The sequence below is a fragment of the Pseudophryne corroboree genome, chromosome 9 (genome assembly GCF_028390025.1).
Source record: "Pseudophryne corroboree isolate aPseCor3 chromosome 9, aPseCor3.hap2, whole genome shotgun sequence".
In the NCBI taxonomy this organism is placed as follows: domain Eukaryota; kingdom Metazoa; phylum Chordata; class Amphibia; order Anura; family Myobatrachidae; genus Pseudophryne; species Pseudophryne corroboree.
In genome coordinates this window covers 413,607,855-413,628,335 of record NC_086452.1, presented here as the reverse complement: position 1 = coordinate 413,628,335, position 20,481 = coordinate 413,607,855, and the positions used below count along the sequence as shown (strand labels likewise).

Here is a 20,481-nt window from a genome sequence, read left to right as displayed (position 1 = left end):
TAAACCCTATACGCGTAATTTCCCTTTGTGTAGGAGAAATTATGGTAATTTATGTTCTTTACAATAAACATAGACATGTTTCTGTGAATCAACACATATATGTATGCAGTATATCAAAGAACTTGACAGATAGCATGTGCAACAGAGAAGCCAAACAATTATATCTTCTCTTTTATCTATCTGCCTCTGGCTGATTGATTATTTATACTATGCGCGGTCTGTGACATTAGTTTAGCATTAATGCTAACACAGTTGTATATATTTCAGCTTATATTTTCACAGCACTTGTCACCCTCTTAGACATACATACTACTGTTTGGACTCTACTTCTTTTAAAGTATACCTGCTTGTTTCATACTTACCGACTTTTTCATTCCCCTCTCTGGGAGAAGCCCGGATAGGAGATGCAACATGTCACTTTGGGGGGCAGGGCCAAACTGTGTCATTATTAGGCCCTGCCCCCAGCACTAGTAAGCACCCACGCTTCATGGGTCTACAGAGAGGGGCGAAGCTTGAGTCCCACCCCAACTCAGGAAAACACCCGCGATTCACAGGTCTACAGCGAGGAGTGGAGCTTAAGGCCTACCCTAACTCAGGAAAACACCCGCAATTCGTGGGTCCGCTGTGAGGGGTAAATGGCTCCTTCTAGTCGTTTAGCTCCGTCCCCTCCTCGTGGCCCCGCAATTGCTGGTAATTTTTACACCATCCTTCACTGAGAAGCGGGCACGATGTGGGAGAGTTGCCTACCTTTCCAGGGCTGCGGGACACTGCTCCAAATATCGAGAGCCTCCACAGCTTCCGGGATGATAGGCAAGTCTGGCTTATTTTAAACTGTTATTGCAGTTAAGCACATATATCTCTCTGGAATATAGATTGTTCCCTACCGGAGTCTTCTGTTCTTCCTCTCCTTTGTATAGCTCTTTATCTATGGCTGATTTCCACTCTTTCCAGTCACTGCTTGACTTTGCCTCTTGTGTGGTTTGAGATTCACAGTAAACAATTTGGCAAACTTGCTATATCTTTTAGGTGGACTACCTGTCTTGATCCTGCCCTGTGGTTGATCACTTGCATCTGTAGTCTCAGTTTCTGACATGCTTCCAGCTGCTGGCATATCCAGCATCAAAAGCTCTTGAGGTGCTGCAACATTTAGCTTGCTTTTGGTTGAATCCGCCTCATGAAAATGCCTCTTGATTTTATGATCTTTTGATTAGTCATGTCCCACAATCTGTATCCTTTTGCTCTGTTGACAATATCTAAGCATAACACATGCGATAGACTTGGGAACTAATGTGCATCTTCTATCTTTAGGGATAAGCTTTACATCCAGATACACAGAGATTATTGACACTTGGGTTTTTACCGGGCCATGCACTGTAGGTGATCAATTCTTGAGGTATATACTGCAGTGAGGACTGCTTCTGCTCAGGATCTTTTATCCAGACCTGTATTACTTATCATAGTCTGTGCTCTCAACAATTGTTGTGACTCAGATAAAATTTCCTCCACATTCACCATAAAATGTAATAGATAGGGAAAAACGCATAGCATAATACGTTTTTAGTAACATACACATTTATTAAAACAACACATGATCCCTTTTGGAATCCAGAATGGTATAACCAAAACAATTACCAGATGGTAATAAGAAATGAAGAAGTTAAAAATATTAAAATCACAATCCTCCTTAAAATAGTACCACTCAAATCAATAGGGACAGCTTGGATGATGGTCAATCAATTACCAGTCAATCAATTACCAGAAGCAGAAAACAGCTTGTAAAATTCTATCTCTGAAGACAGGAAGAATGTTGTATCACCAGTCAGCGTTCTGGACCCACTCCCTGGACCTCTGTCTCCTCCTGGTAAATGTGAAGCCTGTATCACCACTGCTGCACCTCCACCAACGCGTTTCAACTCTTTTCTTGGGTCTTTTTCAAGGTCATGAGTGTACTTTGCAGCTCCCGCGGGTTATTTAAACTCCCTCAGTCCAATCTGTGCCATACAAATTCCCCATTTAGTAGTTACAGGTGTGTACCTTGTTCGTTCAATCATATCTTCCGGCTATGGTCACATGGCCGGACTGCTCCCTTTGTTCCTATGGAGACGTGGTGACTCACAATGCTTTGTAGTCACGTGTCCGCCCCGTTTGTCTCTATCTCCATGGTGATTGTTCCCGTAATTTCACGGGACGCACAGCTCCTTTTGAAGTCCCCCAATGCGTCACTTCCTTGGTTGGTGCCGTTGCTATGGTTACAGCAGACACATCCGGTAAGAACGCCTTGGTAACTTCAACATCCTATGTGTACTTGAGCTATGGAATTTCTCAGCTCACCAACCCGTACTGGAGGCATATTGCAGGACTGGACGAAATCTGTAATAGCTGAGCGCTATCAGACGGGGTATATAGTTTGCCTCAAAAGAAAATAAATATATACATATAAAGAATAACAATACTACAAAAGAAACTTGCATGTCATGTAGTACGTGTTATAAATAGCCTACATGTCCATTTAAAAATGTGAAGCTTATAAAAATTGAACATCAAGTGAAAGCAGGTGTGTAGAAGTGGTTCTTACAGAAACCACTTCAATTCAAAGTCTAAATTTAGACCATCAGGTTTTAGTGTGTTGAGCTCATAGATCAATTTCATTTCAGCTTTTGCCAATTGCGCACTTGTATCTCTTTGGCGGCAATGCCCTTCAATAAATGTAATGCCTGCAAATCATATAATATGATCAGTGGAGCAGTTATGTTTGTTCTTAAAATTACTAGACAAAGAATGTGTCTCCAGAACCTTCCTGATATTCCGGAGGTGTTCCCCCAAATGGGTTTTCAGGGGTCTTGAGGTCCTACCGACATAGACTAGATTACAAGAACATACTATTATGTAAATTACATTTCTACAATTGCAGGTGATGAATTCCTCAATTTTTAAATCTACCCCATTGATCTCTATTCTTTCTATTTTCCTATATTTGCTTTTTATATTTCTGCATCCTAGACACATGCCGCAGCGATGGAACCCTATTGTGCGGATGCTTCTCTTGATCTGCGTTGCAGGGTTTGTGTTGCAGGGTGTAAGCTCCTCTTAACTGTTCTTCCCAGCCAGATATCTCGGGTCCTGTCTGACTTATGGGCCCTACACACTGCGCGATTTTAGTGAAAGATATGAATGATCTTGTTCATTATTGAATGAGATACCGTTCATATCTTTCAGTGTGGAGGCACCAGCGATGAACGATGCGCAGCCCCGCGCTTGTTCATCGCTGGTGCCCCGTCACCTGTGCATGCAGGCCAATATGGACGATCTCGTCCATATTTGCCTGCACTTCTATGGAGCCGGGTGACGGGGGGAGTGAAAAAACTTCACTCCCCCCGTCACGGCCCGCCGCCAAGTCGCCTGTCGGCTGTATCCACCGTCGGGCAGCTCGGCGGCGGATCGTTCAATGTGTAGGGCCCATTAGAGTTTTTCTGAGGGTATACTCCAAAAGCTGGGACTCTCCCCTTTCGGTGGACACTAACAGCTTGTATCTAGTATGCCCAGAACCAGAGATATCAACCTTCCTGCAGCTGGGCCCTGCTCAAGCTCCACACACCTGGTATGCAGTTTTATATTTTAGTCAGAGGGATTGCTCTGGCTCCTAAACTTTGATCCCTAAGTCCCCAATACCTCCTGAAAGGTAGGACTCTCTAGTTTTTTAACCCATTGAAAGCTAGGAAATCTATTTCCAGGAACTGGAGATATCTGCAGTCAAGCACAATGTCCTCCCACCGGAAAATTATGAATATTAAGCCCACTCCACTATCCACCTCTCCCCTGCGTATTAAGCAACCCATACCACCCTGGAAGTCATGTACCAGGGACCCTTCATTCAGCCCAATGCCCCCTTCTACAGTTTAGTGTTCTCCCTTCTGCCCCATTTCCAACTATCTGTTCAGTAAAGGAGTCATTAGCAGGAAACACTGCTCCAGGTCCTACATGCTGAAAGGAAGATAGAATACTCCCAGGACATCAAAGCTGCGGTTGAGAGCACACCCCACCCCTACCACTGGAGGATGGGTGGGGCCCCAGTGCATTGCTTTGTCCAGGGGCTTACACTGCTGTAAGACGGCCCTGTGTGTCACAGTACCCGTTTGCACATGTGGAGAGCGGATCGTACGTATGCACAAAGCACTGAAAATCTGTACTTTTGGGGGTCATTCCGAGTTGTTCGCTCGCAAGCTGCTTTTAGCAGCTTTGCACACGCTAAGCCGCCGCCTACTGGGAGTGAATTTTAGCTTCTCAAAATTGCGAACGAAAGATTCGCAATATTGCGAAAAGACTTCTCTGTGCAGTTTCTGAGTAGCTCCAGACTTACTCTGCCAGTGCGATCAGTTCAGTGCTTGTCGTTCCTGGTTTGACGTCACAAACACACCCAGCGTTCGCCCAGACACTCCTCCGTTTCTCCAGCCACTCCCGCGTTTTTCCCAGAAACGGTAGCGTTTTTTCGCACACACCCATAAAACGGCCTGTTTCCGCCCAGAAACACCCACTTCCTGTCAATCACATTACGATCACCAGAACGAAGAAAAAACCTCGTAATGCCGTGAGTAAAATACCTAACTGCATAGCAAATTTACTTGGCGCAGTCGCACTGCGGAGATTGCGCATGCGCATTAGCGACTAATCGCTCCGTTGCGAGAAAAAAATAACGAGCGAACAACTCGGAATGACCCCCTTTGTGACGATGGATGCAGGACCGACCAGACCTAAATTAGGTCCAGTGTGCTTCTGTTGATTTGTTCCATTAGGCCTTTGTCTTTAGAAGACAACTGCAATGCTATCCACATTTCATGTGCTTTCACCTTCCTGTGAAATATGGAACATACTGTTCTACAGCTGGACTTGGTGTTCCAATGGCTCTATCCCAGCAGATATCTCCAAGTTTGTTACATGTGTAATGCTGTAAACCTGAGAAAACTGTAGTTTTTGGAGGATTGAAAGCATTTTGCACTTTCATATATCTCACCCTTTGGGAGTTGTATCAAGCCTTGGAAAGAATCAGCTTCTAAACACAGTCTCTCCAAGGCTCGATACACTCCCCCTCCTTGTATTAAAATGGAGCCTAAATATATACAGTATATAATTACCCTTTACCATTTGCCTTTATTCCGTCAAAACAAAATAAATAAAAAAACAACACCAGTTCCCTCGTCCCAATTGTCATATTTTTTTATTCAAAAGGACATAACCGTCACAGATGTGATTATGTATTCAGTGTTTCATTCATATTTTCCTTGAGAGCCTTCTCCTACTGACAATCTGTTTGGCTTTCTCTCCCGGTTCCTGGGATTAATGTCAAGTGATTTTTTTCAGCATAGCACAAAATCATTGTTCCTCTTCTATTTATATGTACCGTGTCACCGTGTGCCTCCGGTATGGCTTATTTTCATTTTGTACCACTGCTCAAGAGCAACATAGAAAAGCCTGTAGAGTTATTATTAGTAGGACAAAAATGTCATTGAATAATAAGTACAAAAAAATAAATAAATCAGAATTTCAAATATCGCTGCTGCTGTTATGGAAACACAGCTTACTAAGAATGTAACAGTTGAGGAACAGAACCACAACCCATAGCAGTAACTCCCAATACATATATACTGTAAAGGCAGGTAAAATAAAACCTGCACTGCTCACCAATCTCTCCGTAGGCACCCACTGATTGTTATGGAAGATATAAATGAGAATAAAATGACACATAAGACACTAGGTCATGGGGGTTGGTGTTTCCCCGCCACCTGTTCTGCACACAGAACAAGGGGCCTAAATCAGATCTGTTCTCTCGCTAGCATTTTTCGCTGCGCAGCGATCAGGTAACTACTGCGCATGCTTATGCACTGCAATGCACAGGCGCGTCGTACTTGTACAAAGCGGATCGTTGCTGTGCACTGGTTCTAGCGAAGAATCCATTCGCACAGCCGAACGCAAGGTGATTGACAGAGGGCATTTGTGGGTGGCAACTGACCGTTTTCTGGGAGTGTTTGGAAAAACGCAGGGGTGTCGAGGCGTTTGCAGGGCGGTTATCTGACGTCAATTCCGGGCTCGAATAGGCTGAAGTGATCGCAGCAGCTGAGTAAGGTCAGAGCTACTCAGAAACTGCACAAGTTGTTTTTGTACAGGGCAGCTGCAGATGCGTTCGCACACTTGCAAAGCTAAAATACACTCCCCTGTAGGCGGTGACTATCTGATCGCAGCGCTGCTAAAAATAGCTAGCGAGTGAACAGATCTGAATTAGGCCCAAGGTCTGACTCTGCAGCCACCTGTGATTGCCTTGTAAATTAGACACCATGGGGTAAATTTACTAAGGTGGGAGATTTTTAGAACTGGTGACGTTGCCCATAGCAACCAGATTATATCTATTATCTGCTAGAAGCAGCTAGATAAATGGTAAGTAGAATCTGAGTGGTTGCCATGGGCAACATCACCAGTTCAAAAAATCTCCCACCTTAGTAAATTCACCCCCATCACATTTCTGAATTTAAGACGTGAATGTGAAGATTAAATAAAACACTTTTACACCGTTCCAGAGATATCTTCTCTAGAGATGTAATGTTATCCCTATTATTTCAGGGGGGGGAGATATCCCACCCAAAAAAACTGCAATTTACATTTTGTTTCCAGAACGCCTCTGGATGGATTGTAAGCTCTGCTAAAGAAGTATCTCCCTCCCTATCTCAGATACATTTTTGCTCATGTTACCGCCTGAAATGATCAAAAGTACTAAATTATCCCTATTGAAGTCTATTGTTCAATAGAAAACACAGGATGCAGTTAAAACTTTTTGAAGGGCTGTCGGGATTCTGATGGTCGAGACGCCGCTGCCGGGATTCTGACCGCCGACATCCCGTCCATCGGGATATCATACTGAATCCCTGTCACCCATGTTTGGCATCATATGCAGCAAGCTTGCCTACTTACCTTTTTTAGGCAAATTCCATTGGGCATTTCGCAGCATTGTGGGGAGAGTATTGGGCTATTATATGATTCGTAGCAAATCACATCATCATGACCAGGGATGAATTGGGGATAAAATATGGCCCCAGCATTCGTTCGTTGTGTGTGTACCAGGGCTGTATTAATGTATAGCTATACTGGACAGCTGCCCAGGGCCCCACAATTTTAGGTGCCTCCGAGCAGGGGCAGGTGGTGGACACACAATCAGAGCGGCCAGGCAGCATTCTCTACCTGCCTCTCAGTCTGCAGCCAGACAGTGAGTGGCTGTCAGCAGACAGATTGGTGGATGGCTGGAGTTATCCACCAATCAGAGTGGTGACAGCCATACACTGTATGAAAGCATGTGGAGAGATGGCGCAGGACCACAGGTGGGGCATGTTAAGATTTTTTTTTTATTGGTTCCCATGAATGGGTGTGTAGGGGCTCCAGTGCATTGCTTTGCACAGGGCCAACAATGCTGTTAAGATGACCCTGTCGTGCTAGGGAAATCGGGGCATTGCCATGAATCATGAGGACATGACCTTGCATTAAGGGTATGGCCTCTTATTAAGCATTTAACCATGATGACTGAGTAGAGCACTGAGAGGCGGAACTGCTTGGCCAGGCCTCCGGATGACTGGACCAGCCCATCAAGCCATCAGCCCTTGTGAATTACCAGATGACCAGTCCTGCCGTGATTAGGACCTTGCCCGGTCTTCACTGTGAAAGTGGACAAGATCGGAGCGAGTGGCCTCCTCCACCAGAAGACTTGTATCTTCCAATCATTCTCAGAGAGAAAATTAAGGCAGCAAGTAGTCTTATTCTAAGACTTTTGCAATAAGGAGCAGTATGATACCATCACCCCAGGTTCATTGGAATATACTGACTGCCCCAAGCCCACTAATCTTTTCTTATGATATGTTCAACTTTGAATAGGAAATAGATAATCCAATTTACAGCTCAAGGCTCCAGGTTACTGCCCCAAAATTAGGGACAAGCCTGAAAACGCCCAAATGTCAAACAAATTTAAGAGAAATACAGTGAAGGTAACTCGGAATTAGCTGCAATGGTTTATTGGGTCAATACTTTTGCATAAAAAAACCATCTGTATAGTGAAATAAAATGGAACTCGTTCAGGGTAGCAAGTCTGAGCCGACATACACAACTTTGAGCACATACTGAGGCAATCCAAAGGTTTATGCACCTCAGTGGGTGTAACTAGGCAGCAACTGGTGGTTTCCACATAGGATGAGTGTGCTGTTGGCATGTCATGGATGTGTACTGAGCTAGATTAACAATGGGACAAGTATCAGACTGTGACTTGAAGGGCCCACTGGGGAATGCAGTGTTAGGGGCCCATGCTGAAGGGGTGTGGTCAGCCACCAGAGGAATATGACCAGCCATCACATACACTTGGCTAATCAATAGGCAAATCTTGGTGTAATTTATATAGAAGCTAACCAAGCATCCATGTTTATCAGCCATCCTGCTCCCCTAGGTAACTGAACCTCTAATAGAGTAGTGGTTGAGACTACAGTCCAGGCCTACACATAAAAATAGGCCCATCACCATGAGGGCACGATGATGAGAAGCCGCCCAGCTGAACATATTGTCAGCCATTAATTCTAAGTGTTAAAATTGTATTTCCATTTTTCTCACAAAATAATGCAATTTTTCTACTTTTATGTATTAAGGAAGAAATTGGAATTGGGGCTTATAGTGTAGGGGCTGGACACACCCACATGGCACTAGCCACACCCACACAGCACAGTGACACCTCCTCCTTTTCTCACAATATTCCCTTGATCATTTTCAGCCCCATGCTGTGCTCACATTGATAGTGATGGTGGCTACTTTCACAAGTGGGACAGTGCGTCTCTGAATTCAGGTGGATTTTCATGTTTATTTCCAAGACTGCTAAAAACCTGCAGTAAATGGATCAGACATCTGCAAATATCTGAGACTTACTAGGAAAAAAACAAAGTAAGGTTTTCCCCACTGCTCTTGTGTATGGGATAATCAATATTAAATTTCCTCTTTTCCAAAAAAAAAAAATGTTGGGAGAAGATGTAGAAAAATCACATTTATTACAATAGCATCAATATTACAGCAGACGATATTCAAACACAAGAAAAAAAATGAAAATAAAAGGTAGAAAAATATAAAAACATAAAAATAAAGAGCAGCTGATAAAAAAAAAAACAATTGTACTGGAATGCAAGATATAATATATAAAAAATGCAAAATGATTCAGTTTGTGGCCACTCTGAATCAATAACTCGTAATAAACAATGTATATTAGTAAAGATTCAAAACATTAGTAAGCAATGGTAGAGATTAAACGTATTATAAAGCCATCTGAAGCCAGCTGGTGCGGATAATTGTTATTATAAGAACAGTGTAATTAAATGGCACTGAAACCAATGTTAGGAACAGTATTACTCACTAAGGAACTTTAGCAGTGATTACTCAGTCTCGATCAGCTACATAGATACAGGAATACCTCGTATTGAGGGATCCTTCTTAGTTATGTAGAACAGCAACTTGAAATCCCAAGGTAAGTATTTGGCAGCAAAGTTACATTGGTGGATGAGGCTTCTGCATCTAAACATTTGCCTGGATGAACCGGGAACGAAGTTCTATAAGAAAGTGCTGTTAAGTGGATCAGTCGCTTTGGTTCAGTCAGACTTCACAGCTCATACAGCTGGCAACAGCTTACAGATGAATAGCGTCCACAATTAGGTATAGGCAAAGCATTGACGCGTTTCACCCATGCACTATGAACTTTTCCAAGACCTTCTTGAACTTTGCTATCATATAGTTGCCTTAGGATTTAAATTTGCCAGAGGCCATATCATTGTCTACGTAGATGGAGATTTTTTTTTTAAATTCTCAATGATTATCTTTCTGCACCTTGGGCCTTCGACGGACACATACAGTAGCTGCTTCCATTGTCAAGCTGCAAATGCAGATCATTTCAATCGTTGGGGTAAATTTACTAAGGTGGGAGGTTTTTTTTTAGAACTGGTGATGTTCCTCATAGCAACCAATCAAATTCTACTTTATTTATCTAGCTGCATCTAGAAGATAATAGATATATGCCCTTATTTATCAATGAGTGATAAATTTCACTGTGAGTGATAAATTGCACCAGCCAATCCGCTCCTGTCATTTTTCAAACCCAGCCTGTGACATGGAAGTTAGGAGCTGATTGGCTAGTACAATTGATCACTCACAGTGAAATTTATAACTCATTAATAAATAAGAGCAATAATCTGATAGGTTGCTATGGGCAACATCACCAGTTCTATAAAAACTCCCACCTTAGTAAATGTACCCCTCTGTCGGGTTTCCCTATAATTTGCTGTTTCTGGCTACTGACCAAACACAGTATACTGAAGGAATTTTTGGCTTCTGTTGTAGCCTTTGCGCCTTTGTGAGCAATACCCTTTATGTCACAGGGTCAAAGGATATTTTGAGGGGTAAGCATGTTTTGCTGGCAGTGAGCACAGCAACTAAAAGTACAATCCTCTCTCTCTGGAAAGTAAACTTGAAAGCTTCTTTCATATTTGGGAGTTAAATAGATTCTTTTTCACAGTCCACTAAGGACCACATCCTGAGATGCCTTCAATAGGCTACCTGGTAGGAACTGGAAAATATTTATGGGGAACTGATGCAAATTTTAAGGGTCTTACCGACGCTAGTAGTGTGTTGTACATTCACCACTTTCCTCAGTCGCTTTGCCATGCATTCCGTTGGAGTTTTGCTTTAGGAAGTGATGTACTGTAACATAGTAACATAGTTAATGAAGTTGAAAAGAGGCAAAATGCCCATCGGGTTCAACCTGTATTCTGTATTAAGCTGAGTTCATTATAATGTCACTGCTGTAGTAATGTTTTATGTCTAGTTAACAACTATTAATCATGTTCCTCTCAGATTATCAATGTCAATATTTTAAATGCTATAACCTTGGATATCTTTTTCAGTCAGAAATGTATCCAATCCGTTTTTAAATGCATTTACAGAGTCCGCCATTACCACCTTCTCTGGCAGGGAATTCCAAATTCTTATTGCCCTAACAGTGAAGAACCCTTTCCTACGTTGCATACGGAATTTTCTATCCTCTAGCCTCAGCGGGTGCCCTCGTGTCCTATACAGAGTTCTTTTGATAAACAATTCCTCTGATAACTCTTTGTAATGTCCCTTTATATATTTGAAGATATTAATAATATCTCCTCTTAGACGTCTCTTTTCCAGTGTATACATATTCAATCTAGTAAGCCTTTCCTTGTACTCCAGTCCCTCTAGCCCTTTAATCAATTTAGTAGCTCACCTTTGAACCCTTTCGAGTTCACAGATATCTTTTTTATAATGTGGTGCCCAAAATTGAACACAATATTCCAGGTGCGGACGCACCAGTGATTTGTACAGCAGCAGGATTACACTCTCGTCCCTTGTCTCAATACCCTGTTTTATGCACGCTAGCGCCTTACTTGCCTTCTGTGCTGCACTTTGACATTGTATATGATTATTAAGCCTATTATCAATGAGTACCCCCAAATCTTTTTTCCAATACTGTTACCCCTAGATTTTCCCCGTTTAATGTGTAGGATGCAAATTTGTTTTTAGTCCCAAAGTACATAACTTTGCATTTTTCTATATTGAACCTCATTCTCCATTTAGACGCCCAGATTTCAAGTTTAGATAAGTAATTCTGTAGAGACTCCACATCTATTTCCGAATTAATTACCCTACACAGTTTAGTATCATCTGCAAAGATTGACAGTGTGCTTTCCAGGCCTATTTCTAGGTCATTGATAAATATGTTGAACACTAGTAGCCTGAGTATGGACCCTTGTGGTATTCCGCTGACTACTGGTGCCCAACTGGAGGACATCCCATTGACCAATACTCGCTGTACCCTGTTATCCAGCGAGTTACTTATCCATGTACAAATAGGTTTTCCTAGGCTAAGCTAATTTAATTTGATGATCAGTCTCCTGTGAGGTACTGTATCGAAGGCTTTTGCAAAATCTAAATAAACCATATCCACTGCTTTTCCCTGGTCAAGATTGTCGCTCACTTCCTCATAGAAGCTAACTAAGTTAGTTTGGCATGATCTGTCTCCCAAAAAGAAAAACCCATGCTGGTTCCTGCTAATAATCTTAGCGGTCTGCAGATACTCCTGTATACTATCCCTTAAAATTCCTTCCAATATTTTCTTACTATAGATGTCAAAATAACAAATTTTTAGATCCCTTTTTAAATAATGGCACTACCTCAGCTATACGCCAATCTTTCGGTACCATGCCTGATCTAATTTAACTATTGAATATCAAGTATAGAGGCTTGAATCATTTGTAAAGACATTGGGACCCATTTATCAAGTAGAGATGTGCACTTGAAATTTTTCGGGTTTTGTGTTTTGGTTTTGGGTTCGGTTCCGCGGCCGTGTTTTGGGTTCGACCGCGTTTTGGCAAAACCTCACCAAATTTTTTTTGTCGGATTCGGGTGTGTTTTGGATTCGGGTGTTTTTTTCAAAAAACACTAAAAAACAGCTTAAATCATAGAATTTGGGGGTCATTTTGACCCCAAAGTATTATTAACCTCAAAAACCATAATTTCCACTCATTTTCAGTCTATTCTGAATACCTCACACCTCACAATATTATTTTTAGTCCTAAAATTTGCACCGAGGTCGCTGGATGACTAAGCTAAGCGACCCTAGTGGCCGACACAAACACCTGGCCCATCTAGGAGTGTCACTGCAGTGTCACGCAGGATGGCCCTTCCAAAAAACACTCCCCAAACAGCACATGACGCAAAGAAAAAAAGAGGCGCAATGAGGTAGCTGTGTGAGTAAGATAAGCGACCCTAGTGGCCGACACAAACACCTGGCCCATCTAGGAGTGGCACTGCAGTGTCACGCAGGATGGCCCTTCCAAAAAACACTCCCCAAACAGCACATGACGCAAAGAAAAAAAGAGGCGCAATGAGGTAGCTGTGTGAGTAAGATAAGCGACCCTAGTGGCCGACACAAACACCTGGCCCATCTAGGAGTGTCACTGCAGTGTCACGCAGGATGGCCCTTCCAAAAAACACTCCCCAAACAGCACATGACGCAAAGAAAAAAAGAGGCGCAATGAGGTAGCTGTGTGAGTAAGATAAGCGACCCTAGTGGCCGACACAAACACCTGGCCCATCTAGGAGTGGCACTGCAGTGTCACGCAGGATGGCCCTTCCAAAAAACACTCCCCAAACAGCACATGACGCAAAGAAAAAAAGAGGCGCAATGAGGTAGCTGTGTGAGTAAGATAAGCGACCCTAGTGGCCGACACAAACACCTGGCCCATCTAGGAGTGGCACTGCAGTGTCACGCAGGATGGCCCTTCCAAAAAACACTCCGCAAACAGCACATGACGCAAAGAAAAAAAGAGGCGCAATGAGGTAGCTGTGTGAGTAAGATAAGCGACCCTAGTGGCCGACACAAACACCTGGCCCATCTAGGAGTGGCACTGCAGTGTCACGCAGGATGGCCCTTCCAAAAAACACTCCCCAAACAGCACATGACGCAAAGAAAAAAAGAGGCGCAATGAGGTAGCTGTGTGAGTAAGATAAGCGACCCTAGTGGCCGACACAAACACCTGGCCCATCTAGGAGTGGCACTGCAGTGTCACGCAGGATGGCCCTTCCAAAAAACACTCCCCAAACAGCACATGACGCAAAGAAAAAAAGAGGCGCAATGAGGTAGCTGTGTGAGTAAGATAAGCGACCCTAGTGACCGACACAAACACCTGGCCCATCTAGGAGTGGCACTGCAGTGTCACGCAGGATGGCCCTTCCAAAAAACACTCCCCAAACAGCACATGACGCAAAGAAAAAAAGAGGCGCAATGAGGTAGCTGTGTGAGTAAGATAAGCGACCCTAGTGGCCGACACAAACACCTGGCCCATCTAGGAGTGTCACTGCAGTGTCACGCAGGATGGCCCTTCCAAAAAACACTCCCCAAACAGCACATGACGCAAAGAAAAAAAGAGGCGCAATGAGGTAGCTGTGTGAGTAAGATAAGCGACCCTAGTGGCCGACACAAACACCTGGCCCATCTAGGAGTGGCACTGCAGTGTCACGCAGGATGGCCCTTCCAAAAAACACTCCCCAAACAGCACATGACGCAAAGAAAAAAAGAGGCGCAATGAGGTAGCTGTGTGAGTAAGATAAGCGACCCTAGTGGCCGACACAAACACCTGGCCCATCTAGGAGTGGCACTGCAGTGTCACGCAGGATGGCCCTTCCAAAAAACACTCCCCAAACAGCACATGACGCAAAGAAAAAAAGAGGCGCAATGAGGTAGCTGTGTGAGTAAGATAAGCGACCCTAGTGGCCGACACAAACACCTGGCCCATCTAGGAGTGGCACTGCAGTGTCACGCAGGATGGCCCTTCCAAAAAACACTCCCCAAACAGCACATGACGCAAAGAAAAAAAGAGGCGCAATGAGGTAGCTGTGTGAGTAAGATAAGCGACCCTAGTGGCCGACACAAACACCTGGCCCATCTAGGAGTGTCACTGCAGTGTCACGCAGGATGGCTCTTCCAAAAAACACTCCCCAAACAGCACATGACGCAAAGAAAAAAAGAGGCGCAATGAGGTAGCTGTGTGAGTAAGATAAGCGACCCTAGTGGCCGACACAAACACCTGGCCCATCTAGGAGTGGCACTGCAGTGTCACGCAGGATGGCCCTTCCAAAAAACACTCCCCAAACAGCACATGACGCAAAGAAAAAAAGAGGCGCAATGAGGTAGCTGTGTGAGTAAGATAAGCGACCCTAGTGGCCGACACAAACACCTGGCCCATCTAGGAGTGTCACTGCAGTGTCACGCAGGATGGCCCTTCCAAAAAACACTCCCCAAACAGCACATGACGCAAAGAAAAAAAGAGGCGCAATGAGGTAGCTGTGTGAGTAAGATAAGCGACCCTAGTGGCCGACACAAACACCTGGCCCATCTAGGAGTGTCACTGCAGTGTCACGCAGGATGGCCCTTCCAAAAAACACTCCCCAAACAGCACATGACGCAAAGAAAAAAAGAGGCGCAATGAGGTAGCTGTGTGAGTAAGATAAGCGACCCTAGTGGCCGACACAAACACCTGGCCCATCTAGGAGTGGCACTGCAGTGTCACGCAGGATGGCCCTTCCAAAAAACACTCCCCAAACAGCACATGACGCAAAGAAAAAAAGAGGCGCAATGAGGTAGCTGTGTGAGTAAGATAAGCGACCCTAGTGGCCGACACAAACACCTGGCCCATCTAGGAGTGGCACTGCAGTGTCACGCAGGATGGCCCTTCCAAAAAACACTCCCCAAACAGCACATGACGCAAAGAAAAAAAGAGGCGCAATGAGGTAGCTGTGTGAGTAAGATAAGCGACCCTAGTGGCCGACACAAACACCTGGCCCATCTAGGAGTGGCACTGCAGTGTCACGCAGGATGGCCCTTCCAAAAAACACTCCCCAAACAGCACATGACGCAAAGAAAAAAAGAGGCGCAATGAGGTAGCTGTGTGAGTAAGATAAGCGACCCTAGTGGCCGACACAAACACCTGGCCCATCTAGGAGTGGCACTGCAGTGTCACGCAGGATGGCCCTTCCAAAAAACACTCCCCAAACAGCACATGACGCAAAGAAAAAAAGAGGCGCAATGAGGTAGCTGTGTGAGTAAGATAAGCGACCCTAGTGGCCGACACAAACACCTGGCCCATCTAGGAGTGGCACTGCAGTGTCACGCAGAATGGCCCTTCCAAAAAACACTCCCCAAACAGCACATGACGCAAAGAAAAAAAGAGGCGCAATGAGGTAGCTGTGTGAGTAAGATAAGCGACCCTAGTGGCCGACACAAACACCTGGCCCATCTAGGAGTGGCACTGCAGTGTCACGCAGGATGGCCCTTCCAAAAAACACTCCCCAAACAGCACATGACGCAAAGAAAAAAAGAGGCGCAATGAGGTAGCTGTGTGAGTAAGATAAGCGACCCTAGTGGCCGACACAAACACCTGGCCCATCTAGGAGTGGCACTGCAGTGTCACGCAGGATGGCCCTTCCAAAAAACACTCCCCAAACAGCACATGACGCAAAGAAGAAAAAAAGAAAAAAGAGGTGCAAGATGGAATTGTCCTTGGGCCCTCCCACCCACCCTTATGTTGTATAAACAGGACATGCACACTTTAACCAACCCATCATTTCAGTGACAGGGTCTGCCACACGACTGTGACTGAAATGACGGGTTGGTTTGGACCCCCACCAAAAAAGAAGCAATTAATCTCTCCTTGCACAAACTGGCTCTACAGAGGCAAGATGTCCACCTCATCATCATCCTCCGATATATCACCGTGTACATCCCCATCCTCACAGATTATCAATTCGTCCCCACTGGAATCCACCATCTCAGCTCCCTGTGTACTTTGTGGAGGCAATTGCTGCTGGTCAATGTCTCCACGGAGGAATTGATTATAATTCATTTTAATGAACATCATCTTCTCCACATTTTCTGGAAGTAACCTCGTACGCCGATTGCTGACAAGGTGAGCGGCGGCACTAAACACTCTTTCGGAGTACACACTTGTGGGAGGGCAACTTAGGTAGAATAAAGCCAGTTTGTGCAAGGGCCTCCAAATTGCCTCTTTTTCCTGCCAGTATAAGTACGGACTGTGTGACGTGCCTACTTGGATGCGGTCACTCATATAATCCTCCACCATTCTTTCAATGGGGAGAGAATCATATGCAGTGACAGTAGACGACATGTCCGTAATCGTTGTCAGGTCCTTCAGTCCGGATCAGATGTCAGCATCAGCAGTCGCTCCAGACTGCCCTGCATCACCGCCAGCGGGTGGGCTCGGAATTCTGAGCCTTTTCCTCGCACCCCCAGTTGCGGGAGAATGTGAAGGAGGAGATGTTGACAGGTCGCGTTCCGCTTGACTTGACAATTTTCTCACCAGCAGGTCTTTGAACCCCAGCAGACTTGTGTCTGCCGGAAAGAGAGATCCAAGGTAGGTTTTAAATCTAGGATCGAGCACGGTGGCCAAAATGTAGTGCTCTGATTTCAACAGATTGACCACCCGTGAATCCTTGTTAAGCGAATTAAGGGCTCCATCCACAAGTCCCACATGCCTAGCGGAATCGCTCCGTGTTAGCTCCTCCTTCAATGTCTCCAGCTTCTTCTGCAAAAGCCTGATGAGGGGAATGACCTGACTCAGGCTGGCAGTGTCTGAACTGACTTCACGTGTGGCAAGTTCAAAGGGCAGCAGAACCTTGCACAACGTTGAAATCATTCTCCACTGCGCTTGAGACAGGTGCATTCCACCTCCTATATCGTGCTGAATTGTATAGGCTAGAATGGCCTTTTGCTGCTCCTCCAACCTCTGAAGCATATATAGGGTTGAATTCCACCTCGTTACCACTTCTTGCTTCAGATGATGGCAGGGCAGGTTCAGGCGTTTTTGGTGTTGCTCCAGTCTTCTGTACGTGGTGCCTGTACGCCGAAAGTGTCCCGCAATTCTTCTGGCCACCGACAGCATCTCTTGCACGCCCCTGTCGTTTTTTTAAAAATTCTGCACCACCAAATTCAAGGTATGTGCAAAACGTGGGACGTGCTGGAATTTGCCCATATTTAATGCACACACAATATTGCTGGCGTTGTCCGATGCCACAAATCCACAGGAGAGTCCAATTGGGGTAAGCCATTCCGCGATGATCTTCCTCAGTTGCCGTAAGAGGTTTTCAGCTGTGTGCGTATTCTGGAAACCGGTGATACAAAGCGTAGCCTGCCTAGGAAAGAGTTGGCGTTTGCGAGATGCTGCTACTGGTGCCGCCGCTGCTGTTCTTGCGGCGGGAGTCCATACATCTACCCAGTGGGCTGTCACAGTCATATAGTCCTGACCCTGCCCTGCTCCACTTGTCCACATGTCCGTGGTTAAGTGGACATTGGGTACAACTGCATTTTTTAGGACACTGGTGAGTCTTTTTCTGACGTCCGTGTACATTCTCGGTATCGCCTGCCTAGAGAAGTGGAACCTAGATGGTATTTGGTAACGGGGGCACACTACCTCAAGAAATTGTCTAGTTCCCTGTGAACTAACGGCGGATACCGGACGCACGTCTAACACCAACATAGTTGTCAAGGCCTCAGTTATCCGCTTTGCAGCAGGATGACTGCTGTGATATTTCATCTTCCTCGCAAAGGACTGTTGGACAGTCAATTGCTTGGTGGAAGTAGTAAAAGTGGTCTTACGATTTCCCCTCTGGGATGACCATCGACTCCCAGCAGCAACAACAGCAGCGCCAGCAGCAGTAGGCGTTACACGCAAGGATGCATCGGAGGAATCCCAGGCAGGAGAGGAATCGTCAGAATTGCCAGTGACATGGCCTGCAGGACTATTGGCATTCCTGGGGAAGGAGGAAATTGACACTGAGGGAGTTGGTGGGGTGGTTTGCGTGAGCTTGGTTACAAGAGGAAGGGATTTACTGGTCAGTGGACTGCTTCCGCTGTCGCCCAAAGTTTTTGAACTTGTCACTGACTTATTATGAATGCGCTGCAGGTGACGTATAAGGGAGGATGTTCCGAGGTGGTTAACGTCCTTACCCCTATTTATTACAGCTTGACAAAGGCAACACACGGCTTGACAAATGTTGTCCGCATTTCTGTTGAAATACTTCCACACCGAAGAGCTGATTTTTTTTGGTATTTTCACCAGGCATGTCAACGGCCATATTCCTCCCACGGACAACAGGTGTCTCCCCGGGTGCCTGACTTAAACAAACCACCTCACCATCAGAATCCTCCTTGTCAATTTCCTCCCCAGCGCCAGCAACACCCATATCCTCCTCATCCTGGTGTACTTCAACACTGACATCTTCAATCTGACTATCAGGAACTGGACTGCGGGTGCTCCTTCCAGCACTTGCAGGGGGCGTGCAAATGGTGGAAGGCGCATGCTCTTCACGTCCAGTGTTGGGAAGGTCAGGCATCGCAACCGACACAATTGGACTCTCCTTGTGGATTTGGGATTTCGAAGAACGCACAGTTCTTTGCGGTGCTTTTGCCAGCTTGAGTCTTTTCATTTTTCTAGCGAGAGGCTGAGTGCTTCCATCCTCATGTGAAGCTGAACCACTAGCCATGAACATAGGCCAGGGCCTCAGCCGTTCCTTGCCACTCCGTGTGGTAAATGGCATATTGGCAAGTTTACGCTTCTCCGACGACAATTTTATTTTAGATTTTGGAGTCCTTTTTTTACTGATATTTGGTGTTTTGGATTTTACATGCTCTGTACTATGACATTGGGCATCGGCCTTGGCAGACGACGTTGCTGGCATTTCATCGTCTCGGCCATGACTAGTGGCAGCAGCTTCAGCACGAGGTGGAAGTGGATCTTGATCTTTCCCTAATTTTGGAACCTCAACATTTTTGTTCTCCATATTTTAATAGGCACAACTAAAAGGCACCTCAGGTAAACAATGGAGATGGATGGATACTAGTATACTTATGGATGGACGAGCGACTGCCGACACAGAGGTAGCTACAGCCGTGGACTACCGTACTGTTTCTGCTGCTAATATAGACTGGATGATAATGAGATGAAATTAATATATATATATATATATATATATATATATAATATCACTAGTACTGCAGCCGGACAGGTATATATATTTATTATGTAATGACTGATGACGGACCTGCTGGACACTGTCAGCTCAGCAGCTCCGCAGACTGCTACAGTAAGCTACTATAGTAGTATGTATCAAGAAGAAAGGAAAAAAAAAACCACGGGTAGGTGGTATACAATTATGGATGGACGAGCGACTGCCGACACAGAGGTAGCTACAGCCGTGGACTACCGTACTGTGTCTGCTGCTAATATAGACTGGATGATAATGAGATGAAATTAATATATATATATATATATATAATATCACTAGTACTGCAGCCGGACAGGTATATATATTTATTATGTAATGACTGATGACGGACCTGCTGGACACTGTCAGCTCAGCAGCACCGCAGACTGCTACAGTAAGCTACTATAGTAGTATGTATCAAGAAGAAAGAAAAAAAAAAACCACGGGTAGGTGGTATACAATTATGGATGGACGAGCGACTGCCGACACAGAGGTAGCTACAGCCGTGGACTACCGTACTGTGTCTGCTGCTAATATAGACTGGATGATAATGAGATGAAATTAATATATATATATATAATATCACTAGTACTGCAGCAGGACAGGTATATATATTTATTATGTAATGACTGATGACGGACCTGCTGGACACTGTCAGCTCAGCAGCACCGCAGACTGCTACAGTAAGCTACTGTAGTAGTACTAGGTGCTTCATCGCGCCCTACGGGCGCTCTTCACACCGTCGCAAGGGGCTACGCCCCCTTAACACTTGCATGCCTTTCTGGGGTTTAATATTTGTATTATATGGAGTATTACCTGCATTCCTTTGTTAGTGGTTAAATA

General features: G+C 45.0%; 1 protein-coding gene across 1 annotated transcript in view; it reads left to right on the top strand.

Annotated features, from left to right (window-relative positions):
• Positions 1-2,195: 2,195 nt before the first annotated feature.
• Positions 2,196-20,481, top strand: part of PRICKLE2 (prickle planar cell polarity protein 2) — a 514,558-nt gene continuing 496,272 nt past the window's right edge. Inside the window, exon 1 of the mRNA XM_063940917.1 lies at positions 2,196-2,267. The gene's annotated coding sequence lies outside the window, so the exon portion shown is untranslated. The remainder of the gene's footprint in view (positions 2,268-20,481) is intronic.